At 38.0% G+C, this 24218-nt stretch overlaps 1 long non-coding RNA gene across 1 annotated transcript in view; it reads right to left on the bottom strand.

Annotated features, from left to right (window-relative positions):
• The window catches only part of LOC116149516 (uncharacterized), a 131721-nt gene that overhangs the window by 89704 nt on the left and 17799 nt on the right, over nucleotides 1-24218 (bottom strand). Inside the window, exons 5-6 of the long non-coding RNA XR_004133106.2 lie at nucleotides 21866-22021; nucleotides 15243-15358 (exon numbers count right to left, since the gene is read on the bottom strand). This is a non-coding gene — a long non-coding RNA (uncharacterized LOC116149516). The remainder of the gene's footprint in view (nucleotides 1-15242; nucleotides 15359-21865; nucleotides 22022-24218) is intronic.

Here is a 24218-nt window from a genome sequence, read left to right as displayed (position 1 = left end):
AGCCCATATAACCTCCACTTCAATCAAGAGAAGGATTTCATCATTGGTAAAAGTTTTCTCATGCCCTTTCTGGTTTATTGCCCTTCCCACACAGACGCAATCATTATTCTGTTTTCTATCACCTTGAACCTCATGTATATAGAACGATACTTATGTCCTCTTTGTGTCTGATTGCTTTTGCTCACCTTAACATTTTTGAGATACATCTAATTTGTTGCTTTTATCAGTAGTTTATTTCCTTTTATTGCTAAATAATATTCTACTTTATGGGTATACATCATAATTTCTTTACCCATTTTTCTGTTGATGAACACTGGCTTTGCTGCCAATTTTTGGTTATTATGAATAAAGCTTTTAAGAATATTCTTGTACAAGTCTTTTGTAGATAAATGATTTTGTTTCTATTGAGTAATTCTTAGAAATGGAATTGCTGGACCATAAAGGAGGTGTGTATTTAACTTTATAAGCAACTGTCAAACAGTTTTCCAGAAGAGTTGTGCAAATTTACACTCCTACCAGCAGTGTATGGGATTTCCAGTGGTCCCATATCTTTACCAATATTTGGCATTATCGGTCATTTTAATTTTAGCCATTCCAGTGAGTATATTGTGATAACTTAGTGTGGTTCATCATTTGCATTTCCCTGATCACTAGTGATTTAGAGCCCCTTTCCAGGTGAGTATTGGCCATTCTTATATCTTCTTTTAAGATTAGTTTTCAATATAAATCATTAAAAGTTTTTCATAGATGATCTACAATCTTTCTTTAGAATATATGGTCCTGAACACTTTGTCCTCAGTTTCAGAATCCAAATTACAATGAAAGCCATGAAAAAATAGTACTCAGCATCCTGCTACACCTCAATTAGCTTCTTTGACTAATCAAAATTCATCCCTAGTGCTGCGAAGAGCCAGCCTTTCCAGAGCCCGTGGCCACCAAGACTGGAACAAAATGAGAGTCTGGTAGCAAAGAAGAAGGATGAAAGGGAGGGTTGGGTAGGCAGCCGGGAGTGTCTACCACAGGGAAGGGTTTACTGGTGGCTTTGAAAGAAAATTTTCCGCTAGACAAACTGAACTAGAACACAGAACTCTCCAAGCCAATTCCTAATCATATTTAGTAGCCAAATTATAAATAGCCTTAGTCATGTGTAAAATCAACATTTAGTGCACAGACATAGAAAGAAGTCTGCTACTCTATGCATCTCTTCCTGACTTTTTGGCCTTCTTCTGCTTTTTCCCCCTTTAAATTCTTTAAACTTTCCACAGCTTAAGATGGAAGAGGAAAAGGAAAAAGAAAAAGGAGAAGCTTCTGATAAGTCTGTGTTATCTGTGAAACATCTGTTATTATCTATCAGAGATCATAAAAAGCAAGAAGCCACTGTAAGTAAAACAAGCAAGGGGAAAGTAACATGTTCCTATCCAAAGTCAGCAGCAGAAAAGAGAACCGGAGGCCAGGAAGTCAACCATGGAGGGCATCCCCTTCTCCCCTTCTAGACATACTCTTCACTCTTCTCTACCCTACATTTTTTCCCCAGCAAGCTGATCTCTACTGACAATACCACCTGGGCCCCTTGCTCTCTGGCTTCCACATTGGTTTGCTGATGGTTGGCACTGGCAGGAGATGGAGGGTGGGAGAAGGATGAGGTCAGGGAACTGACTCCCCTGCACCCTCCCTGGTGTTGCTTGTCTGTGGCTATGTTCTCGTCCTCAGGGTGGTGACTCGTCACATGGACCCCCACTCATAACTCCAACTTTCCCCACCATCTCTTAACTATCATCTCCCTTTGTCCCGTCAGGTCCTGGTGTAGCATGCTTCACCAAAGAACACTTCACCAGTCTTTGTCAGTTCCCTTAAGCCTACTGACACCATTGAGAATTTTCCCTTTACCAAACTTCTTTTTTACTTACTTCTATGAATTCTCCACCTGTTTGCTGCATGGACTCTGAGTGATACCTCAAGTCACAAGTTAAGAAGAAGCACATATCCAAATCAGGATGGATAAAAATCCTGAAATGCAAGGCAAAAAAATTATCAAGTTACCAGAAATCTGAGTGCCAAGCTAAAAACCTGATTCTGATACAAGATCTGATTAAATAAGAAACCTCTTGTACACTTTCCTAAGACAAACTTATGCCATCAAAGTAATGGGAGAGAAAGGCAGTGAACTGTGACAAAAAAAGAAAAAACAAAACACATGTACAAGGGATTGGTCACAGGGTCAGAAACAAAGTAAAGGAAAACTTAATTCTGCTGATCTTCCTTCCACTCACTCTTCTTTCTTCCAAGTCTTCCAGTCTCTATCCTCTGACTTTCCCCCATTGTATAATTTTATCCACTCTTCTTAAGCCTTCAACTATCACATCCAGGCAGAATAATGCAAAAGTCTTTTTGAAGTTTACAATGTTGGGTCAATTTTTGGTGTACAGCATAATGCTTCAGTCGTACATGAACATACATATATTTGTTGTCATTTTCTTTTTCACTATATGTTACTATAAGATATTGCGCTATGCAGTATAAACTTGTTGTCTTTTTCTAACCTAAACTTTATTCTTCAGTTACAGCCCCAACTGCTTGAATATTCCCCAGAAACTCAGAAATAATTCATCCCAGACTTACCATATCTTCATCCTACCACAGTAACTGGAAACTCCCCCTGACTTGCTTATTCATACCAGGGGCATCAGCTGTCTCCTATTCCACCATGCTCACTACTCCAGGCATCTTTTTACTACCTTCTCCCACAACCCCCGTATCTAAGCCTGTTGCCAGAGAATCCAGATTGTGAGTCATTTTGTAAATTCTCATGTGGGCTTCCATCTTCCTTGCCAGCCTTGTCTCCCACCTTCTCTTCATGATTATCATCCTATTCTTGGAACATAATGCATGCCTTGCCTCTACATTATTTACTCTAATAGAAATACCTTTTACCAAATAGTCCTGTCTGTTAAAAAGGAAAAGTTTTTAGCATATGTGTCAAGTGCCACTTCCTTCGGAAACTTTCCTCTTTTCTTTTCCCCAGTTAAATACCCTCTTCTTAATAATTGACTTACACACTACTCTAATAAACGTGTACTCTAGTATGTATTAAAATCATGTATTGTACACTATAATCATGTCCTACTATTATGTATTATACTGTTTGTATAACTATTTTATATTGTGATAATGTATTATGCATTATACTTATCCTTATAAAGTACAGAAATATCTCTGATGCTAAATTTCAATTGTTTGAAAGCAGGACAGGTCCTATTTGTTTTATGCTCTGCAGTGTATATCTTCAGTAAATAATTTCTGAATTGTCTTGAGTTGTGCTGGATTTTCTGGTATGCATATCAAATTTTCAGGCAAAATTATTTCTAAAACTAAACAAAGACTATCAAAAATCCAAAAGCTGTGCATTATATATCCTTCTACATCCAAGCACAGAGGCACATTTTTCACCACTTAGAAAATAACTAAAGAAAACTAGAATAATTTTACAAAAAATATTTAACTTTGAAATATCAACCAAGTCAATCCCTGTAAAAGTGACAAGTTTGTGTCTATAGTTCAAGTTAAAAGGATCTGGTAACAATCCATTTTTCTCTCCCAGACAAATTAAATCATTCTGAATAAGCATGCAGTATTTTGTTAGCTAAATGAAACCACTTGTGCCTGCATTGCAATTTTACTGATTGGCACATATATGAAACAGAGACTGAAAAACAAATGTTTTGCAAGGATGTTTTCTGTTTACACAAAAACACTCACTCTTACTAAGAATGAATAATTTGGACCTAAAAGTTTCCCCTAGAAAACTTTGAAAAATGCTTTCATTTAATCAATCTTCCTACATATTTTTCTAATTATCTGGGACAGCTGCATGAAAATATGTTCTCTGATTTAGCTATTCATTTCCTTAATAACCATAACTGAGTATTAGCATTATAATTTCCTGAATAATGTTCATTAGATTCTCCTCTAATGACGTCAACGCCTGTTTTATATTTTTCCTGAAGCCCTACTCCCTTAAGGACCACCCTCCATCTTGCTATTGTTTGTAACCATATGCAGTGGAACTCTTGTTTGTTTCCTTTTCAGTTTTGTTTTGTTTGCCTATCCTATTCATAGCTCATTCTTCTGTTATCAAGTCCCAATTTTCTTTTGGGCAAACTCCCTTCCCCACACCCTCAGTCCTTGTGGTCTGGGTTAGTGAAAAAGACTCCACCCTAAGCTCTAAAAACCTGCTAAGTCAGATCACTGTATCACCTGACTGTAGTGTTCAATTCACAAAGGAATAATGAACCAAGGAATAATTCATAAGAATCAGGCTAGAGTCCGGTGGAAACCCTTAGAAAAGGTGCTCTCTTTCTACTAGGGTTGGTAAACAGACAGACTATAACTTAGATGTTTCTGGAGGGGAGCCTACCTATAGAGGAAACAAAAAAGCAGAACAAGAGGTGGAGAAACAAGAGATTTCTGGCACAACTCCTTGTTTACCTGCATTCAGAGATAACTTCTCTGGATTTTTAATTATGTAGGCCAGTACTTTTTTAATTCAGCTAATTTGTAAGTTAATAAATACTCTCCTTTTTGTAATTAAATTAGTTTGAATTGCTTTTCTGTCCCTTGCCAGTGAAAAGATTTGTACCTGGTATGCCATGGAACACTGCACGCTCTTCAACTGCCTTCCTTTCTGCCCAAAGACCCGTGTTGGCCTGGCCTCCTCTCTGCTCTGCAGCTGTCACAAGGAAGTCTCTTTCCAGGGCCCAATACACAACCTTCATCTACAAAGTCAAGAAACACTTTTGGGCTTTATTCTAATTTCCCTCTACATTACTCTACCTACCAGTGTGCTGTGCAATGTCATTTTTAAAATGTTCATTTACTGCTCCATCCCTGAATGCCATTCAATTCCTTCTGCTTCTTTCATATTTCCCAAAACAGGCTTTAAAGTTTTAAATTATTTCAAATAGTCAGAAACACAATAAAACATAGAAATAATTCACAACAGACATTTAAATGAATAAGGTAACTAATAAGGGTTTTGAGATACATATTCCATAAACTGGTGATCCTGAAATAGACAAAGTGGCCAGTATATATTGAGGAGCATTTAGAAGGCCCCCACTGCACCACCTCACTGCTTATCCTACTTCCTGTGAAATCACCATTAATAATTTCACCATTTGAGTTTTTTTAAAAAGTGAGCTGGGCAATGGTGACATTGTCCATGTTTTACACACTAAAAATCTATATTTATGGCATGATATCCATGAGTCTATCCATGGGAAAAAACAGAAAAGAAAATATAAAAGTGTAAGTATCCTAGAAAATCCACTCCTGGTGGACTTCAAAAGATACCACCATTCAGTTCCATGTTGCACATGAATAAAACTTTCATTTTGCATGACTAACATACCTTTAGAAGACCTCAATTTTTCTACTAGAAGTTATAAAAAACTGGAATAGGACTTGAAATAAATTGCTCTGCCTTGCTCAAAAAAAAAAAAAAAAAAAAAAAGAACTGATGTGTGTAAATTTTCCAAGCTTCATTTTCTTCATCAAGCTTGTTGACAAGGGACATTATATTATTTCTGACTTTCATCTCACTATTCAGAAAGGATGATCGAAGCGGCCTTAATAATAGATCAGTCTCATTAATAAAACTTCTGCTCTACTCCAATTTACATGAACTTCATTATGAAAAGTAATTGGCCACACTGAATTTACTGTGGGAGTCAGTGAACACTGAATACAAAAGCTCAGGGAGATTTAAGAGGAAGGCCTGATTCAAGGTTATGTATGTTGTAAAAAAAAAAAAAAAGCTGAGTGGTCCTCAGAGTTGGGGAAAATAAAGTTGGGTATATTTAAAAATCACTCAACCTGAAATTAAGCTTTAAATTTCGAATAAATAAATGTCTTGCTGGACAGAAAAATCTAGGGCCCCAAACCCAATGGACACAAGAAAATAATTTTGTGACCATGTTACTGTCAGACATCAATGTCATAGTAATTGAAACCTGGTTACTGGCTGATTTGACTCTCCCTCCTCTTGTATCACCTTGTTCCAATCATGCATCTAAGGTGACTGTCAGAGCTGGGGAGTGATGACAAGGGCCCCCATCGCATCTGTGATACACAGTTAAAGATTTTCATTTCATGTGCAATATTGAACAGATCTTTTAAGTGAATGAAATCACTGGAGATCTCAGCTTCCATACAACATTCCTGAAGGCCATTTGGGAGGGGGCTGGGCTACAAATTTTGAAGGAGCAAAGGATAAGATCATAAGATAATACTAGTACTTCATCGTCCCCAATTGTATTATTGAAAAGAGATGGCGAACAACCTCCAGAATTCCCTCTAGTTGAGAGCGTACAAATCAGAAAGCTGTATGCACTCCTTTGCTTATGTAAATTGGAGTAGAGCAGACATTTTATTAATGAGACTGATCTATTATTAAGGCTGCTTCGATCATCCTTTCTGAATAGTATGATAAAAGTCAGAAATAATATAATGTCCCTTGTTAACAGGTTTGATGAAGAAAATGAAGCTTGGAAAATTTACACACATCATTTTTTTTTTTTTGAGCAAGGCAGAGCAATTTATTTCAGGTCATATTGCAGTAGTAAGGCTCAGTGACGTAAGTTTTGCCCTCATATTCTGAGACTGGAAATTGAGAAATTTGTATATATCAGGTATTATAATCAGGACAGATTCTGAAGCTATTAAGAAGGTCTAGGAACTCAGGGTTCCACATTTACATATGTGTGTATAACTATTTTTATATATGCATGCAGATTATTCAAATCTGACCAAAAATAACACTTTGTAGAAGGCTCTCTCCTCCAACAATCCAAATTCTATCCAATCTTAAATCCCTGTTCAAGGTCTACCTTCTCTGTGGTCTTCCCTAATAAATCCAGCCCACACTCTTCCTCCTCCCTCAAATCTAACTTCTACCACCATCACACATTCACTGAGTACTTACTGAAGTGCAGGACCTTATTCCTGAAGTCATCAGGCTGTTTCTTAGCTTGAAATAGTTTAAAGCTAGCTGTGAAGACAAGATGCAGACACAACAAAGTGTAAACAACAGCCCACAGTTACTGTGGCTCACGGGGCGAGTGAACACAGAATGTGGAGGAGGATGGGCTCCCAAAAGCTGGGTCAGGCAGAGGCAGGAAGAGTTTATGAAGGAGGCAAGTTCAAGTTTGTTCTTGAAGAAAGGTCCCTCTCATAAGGCCAGAGTGAAAGAGGAAGTCCTGGCAGCATGAACAAGATGTGGAGGCAGAGACGGACCAACCTAGGACAGACGGGAAGCCTTAAGGGAAGCTCACATGTTCTCTTCATCTGTGGGTTTATCCATCACTAAAGGTGCAGCACCTGTGCTCCAGGTCAATCTCACTAACCAAAGAGTGAAAGAAATGGTATAGCGTATACTAAAATAATTTTGTTTAGGTAGCATTATGTCAGTGGAGGGGGGCTGAAGAGGGATTCGAGGAGGTGAGCTGCCCAACCGGAAAAATGTGTGAGGAGCCTTGGGGCCGCGAAACAGACCGCACGAGGAGCCCACATGGAGCAAAACAGCATTTTATTCTAGTTCAACAAGATGGCATGCGCCCACGTGGTGCACTTGTCCTGTCTTTATCCTTTCTGCCCGCACATGCGTATTGTTCATTTCTTTGTTCATAAGGCTTACAAAACGCTACTAGTGCATGCGTACATTTACTTCTTTGTTCATAATGCTTACATAACTGGCGTGTGGGTACATCTACTTCTTACCTCATACACAGGCGAGTTGTTGTGACCTTTGACCTGGGTCCCACAGCCTGCTCACTTAAGGCTGTCGACACATTAGCAAGACAGAAAAAGATGCCAGACTAGTATCCACACTGACTGGGGTCCAGTTTTGCTGGCTGTCTAAATTTGGGCCACAAGCTCAATAACAATAAGTCGTTAACTCTCACATTTGAGGGAGGAAACTTTCATTTATGACCCATAACATAAACAGTAAAAAAGGGAATAAATTTTCCTTTAAAGTCACAATTGAATTTGAAATCCCCAGCGGGGATGAACTAAAGCAACATAAAAACATAAATGAGACCTACTCACAAGCGCTAGTTACTTCCTCTTAACCATTAAGGAAAACACGCGTAGATTCACAAAGGTTTATGCTTTGTTAAGAGATACTCTGCAGAAACCCAGTTTCCCTTCTAACAGCCCAGTGAGTTTCAATCTTGGTTGCACATTAAAAGCACCTGGCGAGTTTTTACCATCCACTGAAAACAGGGCCCCACCTGATCCACTAACTCAGACTCTTCAGGGGTGGAGCCCAGGCAGGTGGATTTCCAGAATTAAAAGCCACTGACATCTCCCTTCTTCCAACCACCAACGGCGTTCCCAGTTTTTCATTCTTACTGGAGGCCACTCAGAGTACCAAGTACTTTATATATCAGACTCAGTCTTACAACAGTTTTATGACAGAGAATACCCCCGTTTATAGATGAAGAAATAAGGTTCATAATAACTAAGTGATTTTGCCTGGTATAACCTAGCTAGGGACTGAACCCATTTTCACACAGATTTACTGATTCCTGAAATATCACAAAAGCAATCTGATTCAGTTATCATATTCCACTATTATCCAAGGGCTCAGTCTATAGCCCTGAGCTGCAGTTGGGAGGGGAGGTGGGGAGATGGGGAATGGGTATGAACTGCTATGAATGACTTTTGAGTCTATTTAGTCCTAATTTAGGGCAGATATCACTTAATTTTTAATTTGTTGAGCCAGGGTTAATTTCTGACTTATTGGGTAGGCTGTTTAAATGTCATTCCGTCATTCCTGCCCATTTCAAACTGTTCTTCCCATGAGCAGCTTTCACTCATGGGCCCTGTTTGCCAAGAATTCCCATCATTTTGGGAGCAAGAAAGACTGTAACTTGTTTTTGGAGCCAGTTCTTCTCATGGTACTTATGAAACATTGTTACTTTAAAACACTGTTCCACTTGAAAAGACATGGATACTGGTAACGAGCCAGTCTGTCCAAGAGTCAACACAGATTTTAAGGTAAAGGATAATACTTTCGAGTTTCATGTAATCACTTCCATAAGCTCTTGAAAGTGTTTTTAGCATTAACAAAGCCCTGTAAATGAGGGTTTGCATTGTGTTTATAGAACAGAGAATTAAGGGACACAATCCTGCCTAACTCATCCAAAAAGGGCCAAAGCAGAGAATCAAAACCACTCCCTATGCAGAGCACTAGGCCCCCATTCTGCATGTTCTCTGCTATTTAATTTAAACCCTGGCTCACTCTGCTTTCCCATTCAAACACCAAGAGGAAACACGCCGCACAATTCCAGCTTGAAGATTAGAATGGGGCTCCCAGAGAGACCAAAGGAAAACCCAATCCCACACTGAAGATAGGCCCTTAAAAATCCTCTTTTAGTTTTGTTTGTTGCTTGGCATGTCAGCCTGCATCTCCTAATTCATTCCAGCTGTTTCTCCTGAAAGTATAGCGTTTTCTCAAAAGCACAAAGAAATGGTAGATCATCAAATGCTGATCACCAAGTCAAAGGAACGGGATATTGCTTTTACTGAGGGAAGACACAAAAATGATTATTAGGTATTTGCAGTTTTAAAATAATAGATGAAGATTTCCCTTTGATGCATAAAAACCTAATAACCATGTCATGATTATATATTCAAAATGGCTGACACATCTAAGAATTAAAATGTAGAGGACATAATCTCAGGATATGATGTTTTCTGAATATGCTAATCTTAATTGCCAAGAAATTTGCATTTCACATAATTTGAAGTCTGAATATGAGCATATTTGATATGAATCCAGTATCACCCACAAGTTTATTTTATTATCCTCATCCCTGAAAAAAAAAAGACACAGAACTCTCTAAGGCTAAAATCATAATTCTAAAATTAAAATCACTAATTACAAATCTATCAGCCTACTAATCTTTCAGGCTTAGGAATAGATTAGTACATTTTAGCAATATTGGGTTAAAATACCATTAAGTTTATACTTTTATATTGTTTCCACTTAAATATCCACCTTTACATGCTTAGGGGTTAATTCATTTCTACTTCTTTCTAAAAAAAAAAAAGAGAGAGACAGAATGAGAAAGAAAAAATGGCAATACTTTTAGCATTACCAATGCAATGAAAATAACTGAAACAGCGAGAGAAAAATAAAACACTGTCACGCACATGTTTCAGGCTAATATCTTTTCCAAGAAAAACATTTAAAAAAAAAATAAAATGAGCCACAGATTGTCTACTTAGTGTATCTTCTATATTAAAATGACTGGGAAAAGAAAAAAGGAGCAGAGATCTGATGGGTCATGACAAAATGAAAGTTGCCCTTAGTCACACTGTAGTCTGCCAAAAAATGTTAGAAGTCAGTTCTTCATTCTTCTTTGGTCTCACTTCCCTTGGTTCTGGAAATCACTGAGAGCAGCATCATGGAGAAAAAAGCAGTGCCCAAAACTGTGAGTGTTCACATCAACAAACCAATCAGCTCTTTACAGAACTGGATTTATCAGACCAAAAATGTCAACTTAGTTCAAGTTTTAAATTATTTTACTTAATTGCTTTGGAGACTGACCTCTCAAACTCGTCTGTCTGTTAGGTACAAACTGTAACTCACCTGAGTTAGAAAGTTGACAGTATATCATAACCACAGCAGCCCAATTCAACTACCAACAGAACCAACTCCACCATCTGCTAGTCTAAAGATCAGTCCTCAAGCTCTACCAGCTGGTAGAGGAGACAAAACAACAAGGAATTGCTAACACGAATTCACCAACCTGACAAGGATGTATATGCAACAGCCTAAGTCCTCAAAATGACGCACCTAGATTTACATATTATACAAAACCAAAGCCCCCTCCCTTCCTTGTTCCCTTCTTGACTTCATCCTTGTTCTCTAGTACTACCTCCCTTAGGGTAGTGATGCCTCCCCCTGATTTCCATGAGCAAATTTGCTTTACACATTCACCTTTTGCTTCATCACGCCCCTCTTGAAGTTGTTTAGCGCTTGGCTCACCAGGTTTGCTGACTGACCTATCCTTCCAGATCAGTAACCCTCGGATAACTGGTTTTCTTTCAGTAATATGAAAACAGATTTTGTTTCCAGTATAAATTGTACAAAGAATTGACACCAGTGGCTATTAAATACATCTTTCTGACTTGTCTCTATGCTTGTATTTTTGAGTTTGTTTCTTAGGACAAGTCTATTTTTTCATTAGATTGTTTAAAGTCCACTTATTTCTATAATGTTCTTTGAATTAAATATACTATGATATTTTACTGTCATTTAAATCAGTAATTTGGCTCATCAACTCTAGGTATATTGGATTCAATTTGATAATATTTTAAATGGTGAGGCTATTAAAGATCTCCTTATTTTCTGTTTATTGTTTTTTTTTTTTTTTTGGAGAAGGGGAGGTAATTAGGTTTATTTATTTATTTATTTTTAGCGGAGGCACTGGGGATTGAAGCTAGGACCTCGTGCATGCTAAGCACACACTCTACCACCAAGCTATACCCTCCTCTCCTCCTTATTTTCCGTAACATCGTTTCTTTACTATATGGCACAAGTGAGATTTTACTGTAGTTTCTGTTACCCAGAAATCTTGAAATTTTAACAAAATTTTAGGAGACATCATGAATAAATGTAATCTAATTTAATTTAAAACATATTTATTGAGTGCCTACTATGTGCCAGGAATGGTTTTCGTCTCTGCAGATACAGCAAAAAACACAACTGATAATGTTTCTGCCCTGCTGGGGCTCGACATTCTAGCAGGGTCGTCACAATAAAATGAGCAGATATATGTCATCACACTAAGTGTTTTAAGAATAAAAGAGCATTGTAAAGAGATAGATGAGACTGAAAAAATACTCTTTATAGATGGAGGTAAGGAACATTCTCCTACTTAGAAAGGTACTTAAGCTGAGATCTAAAAGGAGGAAGTAAGCGAACTTAACAGATACGTGGGGAAGAAAATTACAGACATGGGGAGAAGCAGTGTAAAGGCCCTGAGGGGTGAATGTGAATGCCTGATGTGCAAGGAATAGCAAGGTGGCCATTGTGATGGAGTGGAGGGGAATGGACTATTGTAAGGAGAGATGGCAGATGAGGACACAGAGGTAGCAGGAGTAGAAGAGGAGAGGGGAGCAGATCATGCTGGGCATTATAAATCAAAGAAAGAGTTTTAGAAATGTGAAACCAACTGAAAATTTTGAAAAGAGAACTGACAACATCTGTCTCCCAGTTTTAATGCTATATGTAAAAGAGGTTATAAGGGCAGGGTTAGAGCAGAGAGATGCATTAACATGTGACTGCATTTCTAGGCAATAGATGAGGGTACCTTGGACCAGCATAGTAGTGGTGGAGGAAGTGAACACTTTGATTTAGTAAATACTTTGAAAGGAGAACCAAGAAGGCTATGGATAGACTATTGCATGTGAGGTACACAAGAAAGAAAGATTCAAGGATAACTCCAAAATTTTCACCTGAGCAACATGGAAGAATGAAATTAACAGATATTAAGAAAGAGAAGAAAATAGAAGAACCAATGTAGAGAAAGAAATTAAGAATTTGATTTTACATTGTGGAATTAAAGATAGAACTATTATATGATCCAGCATTTCCACTTCTAAGTATATACCCAAAGGAGATAAAATCACTATCTCAAAGAGGTATCTGCACTCCCATGTTCACTGTAGCATCAATCACCAGAGCCAAGACATGGAAATAGCTTAAGTGTCTGTTGATGGATGAATAAACAAAGAAAATGTGTTGTGTATATATACAATGAAATATTATTCAACCACAAAAAGAAGGCAATCCTTCCATTTGTGACAACATGGATGAATCCTGAGGGCATTATACTACATGAAATAAGTCAGAGAAAGACAAATACTGTATTATATCACTTACATGGGAACTTTAAAAACATTAAACTTATAGAAACAGAGAGAAGAATGGTGGTTGCCAAGAGCCTAGGAATGGGGAAATTGGGGAGGTAATGGTCAAAGGATCCAGACTTTCTGTATAGATTGATAAGTTTTGGGGGTATAATTACAGCCTGGTGACTATAGTTAACAATATTGTATGTATACTTGAAAGTTGCTATGAGAGTAGAGCTTTAATGTTCTCACCATATAACAAAAACAAAAGGGTGATTATCAGAGGTGAAGGATGTGTTCACTAAGCTTATTGTGGTAAATATTTCACAATATACGTGTACATCAAATCATCACATTGTACACCTTAAACTTACACAATGTTAATGTCAATTATGTCTCTGTAAAGCTGGAAAAATTTCGAAGTTATAAAAGGAGTTTGGATTTGGAAAAGTAAAATTGGGATTCCCATTAGTCATTCAAGAGGAGCTGTCACATACGGGCAATGCAAGTCTGGCATTTGATAGGAGAAATCGGGGTAAGAAATATAAATTTGGCAATATTATATACAGGTGGTCTTTGATTGGGAAAGAGTATATGACTCTGGAGATAAGGAATTATAGAGAAGACAGAAGGCTGCTTTGAAGATCCTTGTTTTCCCACATCCAAAAGGTGAGGGAGAAGACTCAATTTCAAATAATTCAGACAGCCAGGCTTCTTAGTGTCAGAGGGCTCTTGGATAGCTATAGACATTTGATAGTTATCGTAAGTCCTTTCATTTTCAGAAGAACCGGTACTAATGAAGCTAACATCCTCTATACTTGCTGCTAGGCATCAGCTGTGAGTCTCAACTGATCTGAATCTGGACAAAACTAGTTCAAGTAATGGCAGAGGTGGACTTCCTTAAAGGGCATTGTGCTTTTCAATAATGTCTTTTAAGATAACCCAAAGGCTCTTCCCAGCCACCTGGTGTTTGAGAAATTGGTAGGGCTGCTCTACAGAGTATTTTGATTCTGATGAAGGCTCCTCAAGGAAGCCACAAATGAGGGTTTCTATCATTCAGCCTATCAGACATTCACCCTCAAAATGAGGACAAATCATTTATTCATTTTTATCCAACGGTAGTAGCCAAGATAGGCCTAATGATTCCAAACTCCTGGTATTAAAACCTTCATAGTCCCATCTCACTCTGAATAGGGCTGACCTGTATAATCAATAAAATACTATGAAAATGATGGCATATGACCTCAAAGTCTAGGTCATGAAAAAATCAGAGCTTCTACCTTTCTTTCTGTTGAATTACTTGCTTGGGAGATGTCAGCTGCCATGTTTCAAGGAAACTTAAGCAGCTCTGGAAAGAAAAGCACTTGGCAGGAGGCTGATGCCAATGGCTAGCAAAGAACTGAGGCCTCCTATCAACAGCCATGCGAGTAAGCATCTTAAAAGAAGATTCTCCCCATTCAAGCCTTCAGATGACTGCAGCCTTGGCCAACAGCAATGGCAACAGCATGAGGCCCTCAGCATAACCACCAGCTAAGCTGTCCCCAGACTCCAGAACACAGAATTGAGAATAATAAAGGCTTGTTGTTGTTCTAAGCTACTAAATTGTGGGGTAATTTGCTACAAAGCAATAGATAATGAATCCCTCCATGGGCTTTACTTTCCTATGCCTTTTTTCTCTTGTCTACACATTTGATATGGGGGTTGATTTGGTGCTTCATTTATAGGAGGACAGAAGTTGGAACAGTGGTTCTCCACTGTGGCTGCATAATGGAAATGACTTGAGAAGGTTGAAAAATACTCACACTTGTTTCCTAACCCCCGAGATTCTGATCTAATTGGTCTGGGATACAGCCTGGGCATCAAACAATACACCATCTGATTTTAGATGAGATGTGGAGCCAATATGACCTGCCAAACTTCCCTCCAAAAGTGAAAGGTGGGTAAGTGCTTTATTGGTCAGAGTCTTGTAGATATGGATTCTGCAAAGAGGGTCAGCAATTAAGGTATGTCTCCCATCATTGACTGGTGATTGACACAGAGCCAATAAAATTGTGGCAGGAAGGGCAGAGGAAAAGCCAGGTAGATCTGGGCTGCTTTCCACTGTATAAAGCTTACATACCACTTAACACCAGCTGCTGTGTGCCTACAGTTTCATGATGGGCGACCGGAACTATTTTCTTCTTTTCAGCCAAATTTCTACTGCATTCAGTTCTTCTGATGCTCCATACACACCACATTCATATTAGCTAATCTACTTTCAACAAGTGAACCCAACCCAATCAGCTTAAAAATGAAAATGTATTCTCTCAAATGATACAAACCTCAGAGGTAGGACAGTCCAGGGTTGGTTGAGTGGTTCATTGACATCACGTACCCAAGTTCACTCCCTTTGTGTTAAACTCAGGTGTTCCTCACTGGACACAGACTGCCTCAGCTCCTGGAAAGAAAAGAACAGAAGAGAGAGAACACGTTTTCCAATGTATCTTCTTTTATTAGGAAAAGAAAAAAAAACTTTTTAGACACACACACACTCACGTGCACGCGTACACACACACACATAGACACATGACTTCCCATACATCTCATTACTGTGAAAACTAAGTTATGTGTTCATTCCAACCAAAAGATGAAATAGAAGAGAAAAACACAATTGCTCAGGCTGGACACGATCAACCTCACAGAGCAAAGGATAGGCTCTTACACACATGCTTCCTTCATATTACTGACATCAATGTATTCCATTGATTAGAATACTTTTTAATTGCATATAACACATATGTATCAGTTAGCTACTGGGTGCTACAAAACATACAAACACAAAATCTCTGTGGCATAAAACAAAAATAATGTTTTTCTCAGAAATCTGCAGATTAACATGAGATGTTCAGTTCTGTTAAACTCAACTGGACCCACCACCACATATCTGTGTTTCTCAACCAAATCCAAAAATGGGCAGAAGACCTAAACAAACATTTCTCCATTGACAACATACAAATGGCCAAGAAGCACATGAAAAAAAAAATGCTCAATATCGTTAGTTATCAGAGAAATGGAAATCAAAACTATAATGAGGTGTCACCTCACACCAGTCAGAATGGCCATCATTCAAAAGTCCACACACAATAAATGCTGGAGAGTGTATGGAGAAAAGGGAACCCTCCTACACTGCTGGTGGGAATGCACTTTGGTGCAGACACTGTGGAAAATGGTATGGAGATCCCTCAAAAGACTAGGAATAGACTTACCATATGACCCAGTAATCCCGCTCCTGGGCATATAACCAGAAGGAACCCCACTTCAAAAAGACACCTGCACCCCAATGTTCATAGCAGCATATTTACAATAGCCAAGACATGGAAACAGCCTAAATGTGCATCAACAGATGACTAAATAAAGAAGTTGTGGTATATATTCAAATTGTGGGTCCAGCTAGATTTTGCCCCTCACTGCAGGTTGGGCCAAGGCCTATCGTATAAGTCTTCACTCTGAGGTATGGGCTAAGGGAGCAGAAGGTACCCAAAGAAGCTTTCTCATGTCAATAGCAGAAGCATAAGAAAGCAGGCAGAAACACGATGCCTCCTAAGGTCTAGATTCAGAACTGACACACTATTCTGTCCACCCACATTCCACTGGACAAAGCAATTTCACGGCCAAGCCCAAAGTTAAGACATGAGGAAGTACGCAACACCTCTCATGAGAAGGACTGCAAAATCACATAGCTAGGAGCTTGAATATAAACACAAGCTAAGGACCAAGGCTGGTATTTTTATCTACCACAGATACTAAATCTAGCTCTGTTTACCAAAAATAAAATTATTGGAAAAGTACTAAGGACTCACACAATTGATGGAAACTTAATGATCAGACTTACAAAATAAACATCTCTAAAACCCAAGAAGCTGGAAGCACATGAATAATATTTAGCAGTAATAATCTGCCAGGATACCACCACCACTGGACACTCTATGTCACAGCCACTCCAGTGAACCCAGCTGTCTTTTCTTGTATTTAGTAATTTAAGATTTTAAATCCTTGGCAGGAGCATCCAAACAGCTAGGTGTCAGTCATACCCAAGCAGTATTATCAGGATCAAGGACCTGACCCTTTGCATTTCCACGCTGGGGAGCAGACACTGCCTCCACCAAGACTATTCATAATTAGAGGTTCTCTCAAGGTATGGGGGACTTAGAAGTGAGAGAGAAAAGACACAATGTTAAGTGGCTACACTAAATTGAAAGATGATAGGGATTCTGTGAATAGATAAAAGATATTCCAACATCAAAACATCCCTTACAAAGGGAGGGTCTTCTTGCCCAACAACAGGAGGGTGAATCTTTAAATCATTTATGATAAATCATCTGAAGCCTAACCAAAATTAAGTAACAATACACATTCAAACAGCTTCTTTTGGATCAAAAAGGAAAGAGATCTGTTAGCCTTGAAAGACTTGAAAAGTTGAAAAACTTAATTTTAATTGCTATATGCTGCTGAATATACTTAAGGAAATTAAATATGTTTCCAATTTTACACTCAGCATTTAAATAATCTAATATACATGCAAAAGATATATGGTTACCTCATGTTCAAACACGCTGTGGAAAAACCACTGGGCCTTTCCATTTGCAGCAACATGAATGGCCCTAGAGAATATTATGCTTAGTGAAAGACGTCAGACAGAAAACAACAAATATTAATGATCTCACTTACATGTGGAATCTAAAAAATAATACAAATGTCTCTGCATACAAAACAGGAACAGACTCACAGCCACAGAAAACAAAACTGTGGTTACCAAAAGGGAGAGGGAAGAGGGGAGAAACAAATTAGGGGTTTAGGATTAACACATTCAAACTACTACATATAAAATAGATAAGCAACAAGAATTGACTGTATAGCACAGGGAACTACATCCAATATCTTGTAATAACCAGTAATGGAATACAATCTGAAAATAATACTCAATCACTGTGCTGTATACCTGAAACTAACACAATATTGTAAACCAACTACACTTCAATTAAAAAAAAAAGTTAAGACTTGACATGCCCTAATTCAAATGGTGTTTTTATACTAAGAGATCCATACTAATGTAATAGGTCTTCAGTTCTACTCACAGCTTCAGGGCATCTTTAAATTCAAATCACTGTTATTATGCTTAAATAATGTAATTGTGCTCAAGGGACAGAAACCACAGTATCAGATGAGGTCATGAGATTAATGGATTTGGAGGATCTTATTTTTTTCTCCTGGCTCACTTTTGGCTATTACAGCAATGACAAATACACTAAAGAGAGCTGGTTTAATAAACGGCAAGTTTTATTATATGTTTGTAGTAAGTCAAGTCTATATCACAAAAGAGCCATTTGGTTAGTGAAGAGAAGTGGAGAGGGAGCAGAAATGAGCGTCAGAGAAGAGATGGCCGTTTAAGGAAGAGAGTCAGGACAGGAAGGAGGAAGGGAGACGGGGAGAGGACAGAAGAGGGTGTCAGGTCCATGACCTCTCACTGCTCTGGGCACACACTGCTTCTCTAGGCTCTTCACGCCTCATTTAGCATTGTAAGATGGCCCAGGACCCATGCAAAGAAGGCAAAGTATGTTCTCTTAGGCAATTTTCTCCATAAGCAATGGGGGCACTGCCATCAGGTGAAATATTATGACTCTCAGTTAACCACGACAGCCACAACCACATTTGTAGCCCATGTCCTGGGATCCTGAGCCTACTCTTCTTTTTTTTTTTTTTTTTCCCCTTTTTCTAAGAATAGGCAGCCCAAGGATATCCTCATCACAGTTGCCCACTGAAATAAACTAACAGGAGTGGAGAGAAAGGAGTGCAAAAGGTAGGGCAATATTCTTAAGACTATGATGTCTCATCTAAACAACTGTCTGGGCAGCTGTGGTTTTGTTCCCATCACTTCCCTCTTAAGAGCAGGCTGTCTCTCCATAAGCTCTTTGGCCTTCTAGTTACTCCTGCCAATATGTGGCAGAGTTCCACTTCTTTTCTCTCCAGATTCTTCTACTAGAAAGCATGCCTGGGAGAGAAAAATGAACCTGTATTTTCTACACTGAAAGTGGTAGTAGACTCAGGCATCTTGAGACATATAATAAAGAAGCTTTCCCAACAAGGACCTGAAAGGTCATACCATCTAGGAAGGAGAATGAATGAAGTAAATTAATTCCACTTAGTTGTAAGAGCTGATCAAGTCATGGCACAGTTTGAAGACATCATCAGTAAAGTAAATGGCTTTCTAATTTAGGGTATTTTAAGATTCTCCATTAAATAGAAATGTTTTTTGCATGTATACATTTAAATAGGCCATCTAGTTCTAATTAGATCTAAAATGAGAGTGGAGAAAATAGCTGAAATGTCCAGAATTTATGCTCCATAAGCTACAGTCATTAAATTGTCAGAACAGGTTCTTATGTAGAAGAAAACTTTCTATTAAAAATGATGTACCCTTTCTTTATCTAAAGAGATCCAAAGATTTCAAATAATGAGTTAAAGGGTCATTCTTTGTCTATTCCAACTGAAACTGGCCAGACAGAGTTTGAAATCATTTTACTTCTAGCCTGGACAACTCACCAACAAATTATGGTTTTCAATACCAGTGATACATTTTAGTTCTCAACTGTACTGGTGCTAAAAAAAAATCTTGATTTTAAAAGGAAAGGGAAAAAAAAAAGAGACTTTTCTTTTTTAAATTCTGGAAAACCACTGAATAAGTACAAAATCCTTACTTTCTTAGTTTTTGGTACTTAGAGCCTCCAAAAGAACCTTTGTCATCATGCTATTCCTTAATTTTTTCTAGTAAATGTTCTTACAAGATTCAGATTTACCCAATTACTTGCATGCTTTACCTCTACTATTCAAATTCCTGCCAAAATCCAAATTAATTCTATTCAGCATTATTTCCTATAGTCAATGAAAGGATATTGTCTAAATGCTAATCTGCTATTTATTCATTTTCCTCATACAGCTTCAGTCCCCCTGAGTTTGACATTTCAATAAATCCTTAAAAGGGATTATAATGCTGTCTTGCTATATTTTGTTTCCTCCAAGAAAATAAATTAAGAAACTTTCCCACCTTTAACCTCTTAAAAAATTATAAAGGAGCCTATCTTTCTTCCTCTAGACAACAGGCTTTGAATGTGGAATTAATTCCAAGCATCTGGAATTAAAACAAAAACAAACAAACAAAAAAACCAGTCCCTGGGTAACAGAAGATGAATTCAATGGATTCTGGCAAAAGCTTTCCTATAATTTGTTTACTTCAAAACAATCTGATCACCCTCCTTTTCATAGGATGCTAAAGCCGAAAATCCCATATGTGCTTACGCAATATTCAAAAGATTCCAGTTTTTTTTTCTGCAGCTCTAACTACACAGCGCTTGCGTTTGCCGGCCATTGAAGGCAATCTGTGCATAGTGGATTGAAAATGCAATCCATGATGTGATTCTTCTTAACAGCACAAACTGAAAGGACAGGTTAACATTTTCGGCATGATTGGGGGAACACTTTAATATGCAGAAATTAATTAATGTGAAAACAACTTATTGAACTAAGAGCTAGGCACAGCTGACTTGCTCATAGTTTACTGTGAAGAACCCAAAGAAAACTTATTCCCCTTATGTACTTGTTACTACCAAATACATGGAGCAGGTAAAGCATGGGCGATGTGCATGGCCTACAATTGCCCGTGTTTTAAAGTTTATTTCATCAAGTAGTTCATACCCATCATATAGGCTAGATTTACTTCATAGCTGTCCAAAATCATAAGGGCCTCATTGCTTCTGGCACTCAGATGTTCACAAGCCACAGTCAGTATTACCAAGGAAATAAACCCCTGCAGCCAAGATGTTTCTACAGTTTTTAAGTCTGTGTTGGTCCATGCAAACTGACAAGTGCTAAGAAACTTAGGGTTTGTAGAAGGCATGAAATTGTCTCCCAGAGGACAGCTTTTGGCTCAGCAAACAAACATTTCCGTTCAATCAAATGATGCATTTCAAGTATAAAGTACCCTTTCTAGAACAGTCAATCAATTCAGGGGTCCAAAATCCAGAAGAATGTTCAAAGTAGAAATCAATTTACACCTCCAGCCCCCACGCTTGGGTCTCATATCTAGGGGAATCTCATATGTACAAAATTAATTTTGTTTTTCTCTTGTTACTCTGTCTTACATCAATTTAATTACTAGACCAGTCAAAGAACCTAAAAGAGAAAAGGGGAAACTTTTTCTGCCCCTATACCTACAGACAATTATTTAGCCCTTCAAAGTTTAGGGAAATTAAACTATAATCAATTATTTTACAAAGGATCCTGGAATAAGAATTACAAATGGGGGGGGGGGCTCTAAAAAGGTGGGAAATAATACTCTCCCAGTGTTTAAAGTTTTAAAAAATTAACATTATGTGTTATTAAACTTGTTTTGCAAGAGACACATTCAATAAATGCTTCTATCAATACCCTCTTCAGATCTTTTAGTTTCATTTTTTCTGGTGCCAACATTCAAAGCAATCATATACTTGGGTGAACTTTTCAGTTTCTGAGGCATGAGTAACCTGATAATTTTTCTTTCAGTTTTTTCGTATAAACACTTCACTGTATTCAAAAGGGCAGAAGAATAGGAGCCTGCTTTTTATTCAGTTATCATATTAGTTAAATCACCTTCTGTTGCATAATAGACGCCTTACTCATGCTAATTTGGCAAATAAAGGAATTTATTGGATCACATGGATTAAAAATCATGTATAACTTGAGCCCAGCGCTTGAACTATTTCAGCATAGCCAGGCTCTCTCCTTCTCTCCCCTCTGTTCCCTAATGGGATGGCTTATTCTCAGGTTCCACAATGAAGCAAGATAGCTAATCCACGCCTTTCATGTTCAAGTCTAGCAGAAAATAAAGAGCATGTCTTTTAGAAAAGCTCAACTTAGAACCAAAAGAACTTACTCTGATCGGCCCACTTAGGTCAGGTGTCTTTCCACAAATCAAACACCACGCTCTGGGAAATCAGGGTAACAGTTTTCGTGCTGTGAAGTCTCTCCTGGACACTTGGGCAGGGAATAGGTAATCCAGTTCCCCAGAGGAAAACTGGCATACTTCTTCCTGTAGAGGGGGGAAAGGTGCTGGGCAAACAAGAATAACATATATCTGTTATAGCTTATAATACATTCAAAAACCCATTGCTCCACTGTCTCCACTGAGCAGAATTGCCATTGAAGAACTGTTAGAGCAGGCAGTTAGCTAGATATGAGAAGAGAAAGGGGGACGTAGGCCAAATGGCAGGAATAGGCAGAAAAAAGGAGGTGCACAGACCAAACAGCAGGAAATCATACATCATGTGAACAATGGGGGTCCTTGGGTAGAGAAAAGCAGGAACCTTGGGACAGGTAAGAGATCACACCTTTTGGGGTGACAAGTGTCCTGGAGGCAGACAAAGAAAGGTGAGAAAAGACAGGAATTTCCAGTGTCCAAATGTAACCTTTTGCTCATTATGCCCTCATCTCAATAAAATTAGCCTTGCAGATTAGAAGTACCCATCAGCACCAACATTATGACACTCCCGATTTAGACTAATTAAGGACAGAATCCCTCCTCCCACTGGGAAGGTGGAGCTAGGATGAAAATCAGAAAATACAACCCCAAACCCTTCCCTCCCCAATTAATATTTTGCCCATTCATTTTTATATCCTATGTAACCAACTTGCAAAAGAAACTCAGTGCAGCTGCTCACCTGAGCCTGCCCACTCTCCCCTTGAGAGCGAACTATCCCTTAATAAATCTTCACTTTATTTTACTTTCTTCACCTCCATGTCATGTCTCTGAATTCTTTCTACGACGAGACAAGAACCTAATCGCCAGCAACAGAACTTAACTCAGGCCAACTAAATGCTTCTTTTGATTAAAAAAAAATCCTAAAAATTAACACATAATTTCATTATAGACTTATGATCAAAACACACACAAATGCACAGTTTCAAGTTCTGTATAGTCATTTGGAGTCTTTATAGAGTCCTTGCTCAATGTTTGTAGTAGCTTACAGTTATGACAGAAACTAACTGTAATTGTGCTGGTAACTTCTGATTTTCTTTCCCCAGAGGATGTGCATTTCTACCTGCAGCTTTTCCTTGAATATCATCACATTCCACTATCAACTCTGAAGATGAAATATAAGGGTTTTCTTTCACATCAATGCCCCCAGGCTATGGGCTATCATCAGCCCCTGCAGGAAGCTGGGTGTTTTGCAGAGTCACGTTGTGTGTCTCTGAGATCACACGAGGAAAGCAGCTCCACACAGGCCTCCTGCGAATTCCAGTAAGTGGCTACAGTGATGTGACTTTTCTCTTTTTGAATAATTAATTTTCAAAAATTGGCACGAGGCTCTGTTATTTCTGTACTTGTCTGAGATAAGCCCCTCTTGTCTTGTTCAGTCTGCCTCTGGAGAACTGGGGTAACTTATCCCTGTTTTTGCACCTGCGAAGGTCTGGTTAGGGCTTCATTTCTACAGAAACAATCCATTCTCTGCCATTTCATCTAAAGTTCAGAGAAACAAGGATGGCTTTTCTAGCTTCAAACCTAATGTTTTCTTTTCTAAATGAAATTGTATCACATTTGTATATTCAGTACTTACCGGAATTAATGGATCCTGTCTTTAAGGAGATCACAGTCTGGTAGAATTTCTGATATGTTGTTATGCTGTACAATGATTTAGAAATGTATTCTAGAATTTTAGAAACCACCCCTGATATGGATTGCTAATTTCCTAGCTAAAAAGTTGTCTCTGATATTAAATAACCACCAAAAAATAATAATTCACATGTGTATTCGTGAATTCTAAGGGAGAGAAAGGTGTTTTAATATATCTACATATAAACATTTATATTTATACATATATTTATATTTAATACATCAAACAAAACTTTTTGCTACATTTGCTTACTCAAAGCATTTTTTTTCCCTGTTGAACAAATCCCTGTTCTTTGGTTTTATCAAATCATAAGAATAATTTATAAATTTTAAAAATAAAAATTAATTTTAAACGTCCTTTGGTTATAAACAGTTTGACAATTCTTTATATATCTTTAGATGCCATTATCAAGCTCTTATAATTCTTTCCTGTTAAAGTGGATTGGACAATACTAGAAGGGAAGCAAGACTTCTTTTTTGTTTTGTTTTCTGGTCATTTCTTGAACACCCAAGTATGGCTTGGATCTAGCAGCTAAAGAGAAGTAACTCATGGAAGAAGATACTGAAGAGCTAATTAATTTATACAAGACAAATAAATCCAAGACAAGAAGAAGCC

This window comes from Camelus dromedarius, chromosome 3 (assembly GCF_036321535.1).
Source record: "Camelus dromedarius isolate mCamDro1 chromosome 3, mCamDro1.pat, whole genome shotgun sequence".
NCBI lineage: Eukaryota > Metazoa > Chordata > Mammalia > Artiodactyla > Camelidae > Camelus > Camelus dromedarius.
This window is presented reverse-complemented; position numbering and strand designations above follow the sequence as displayed.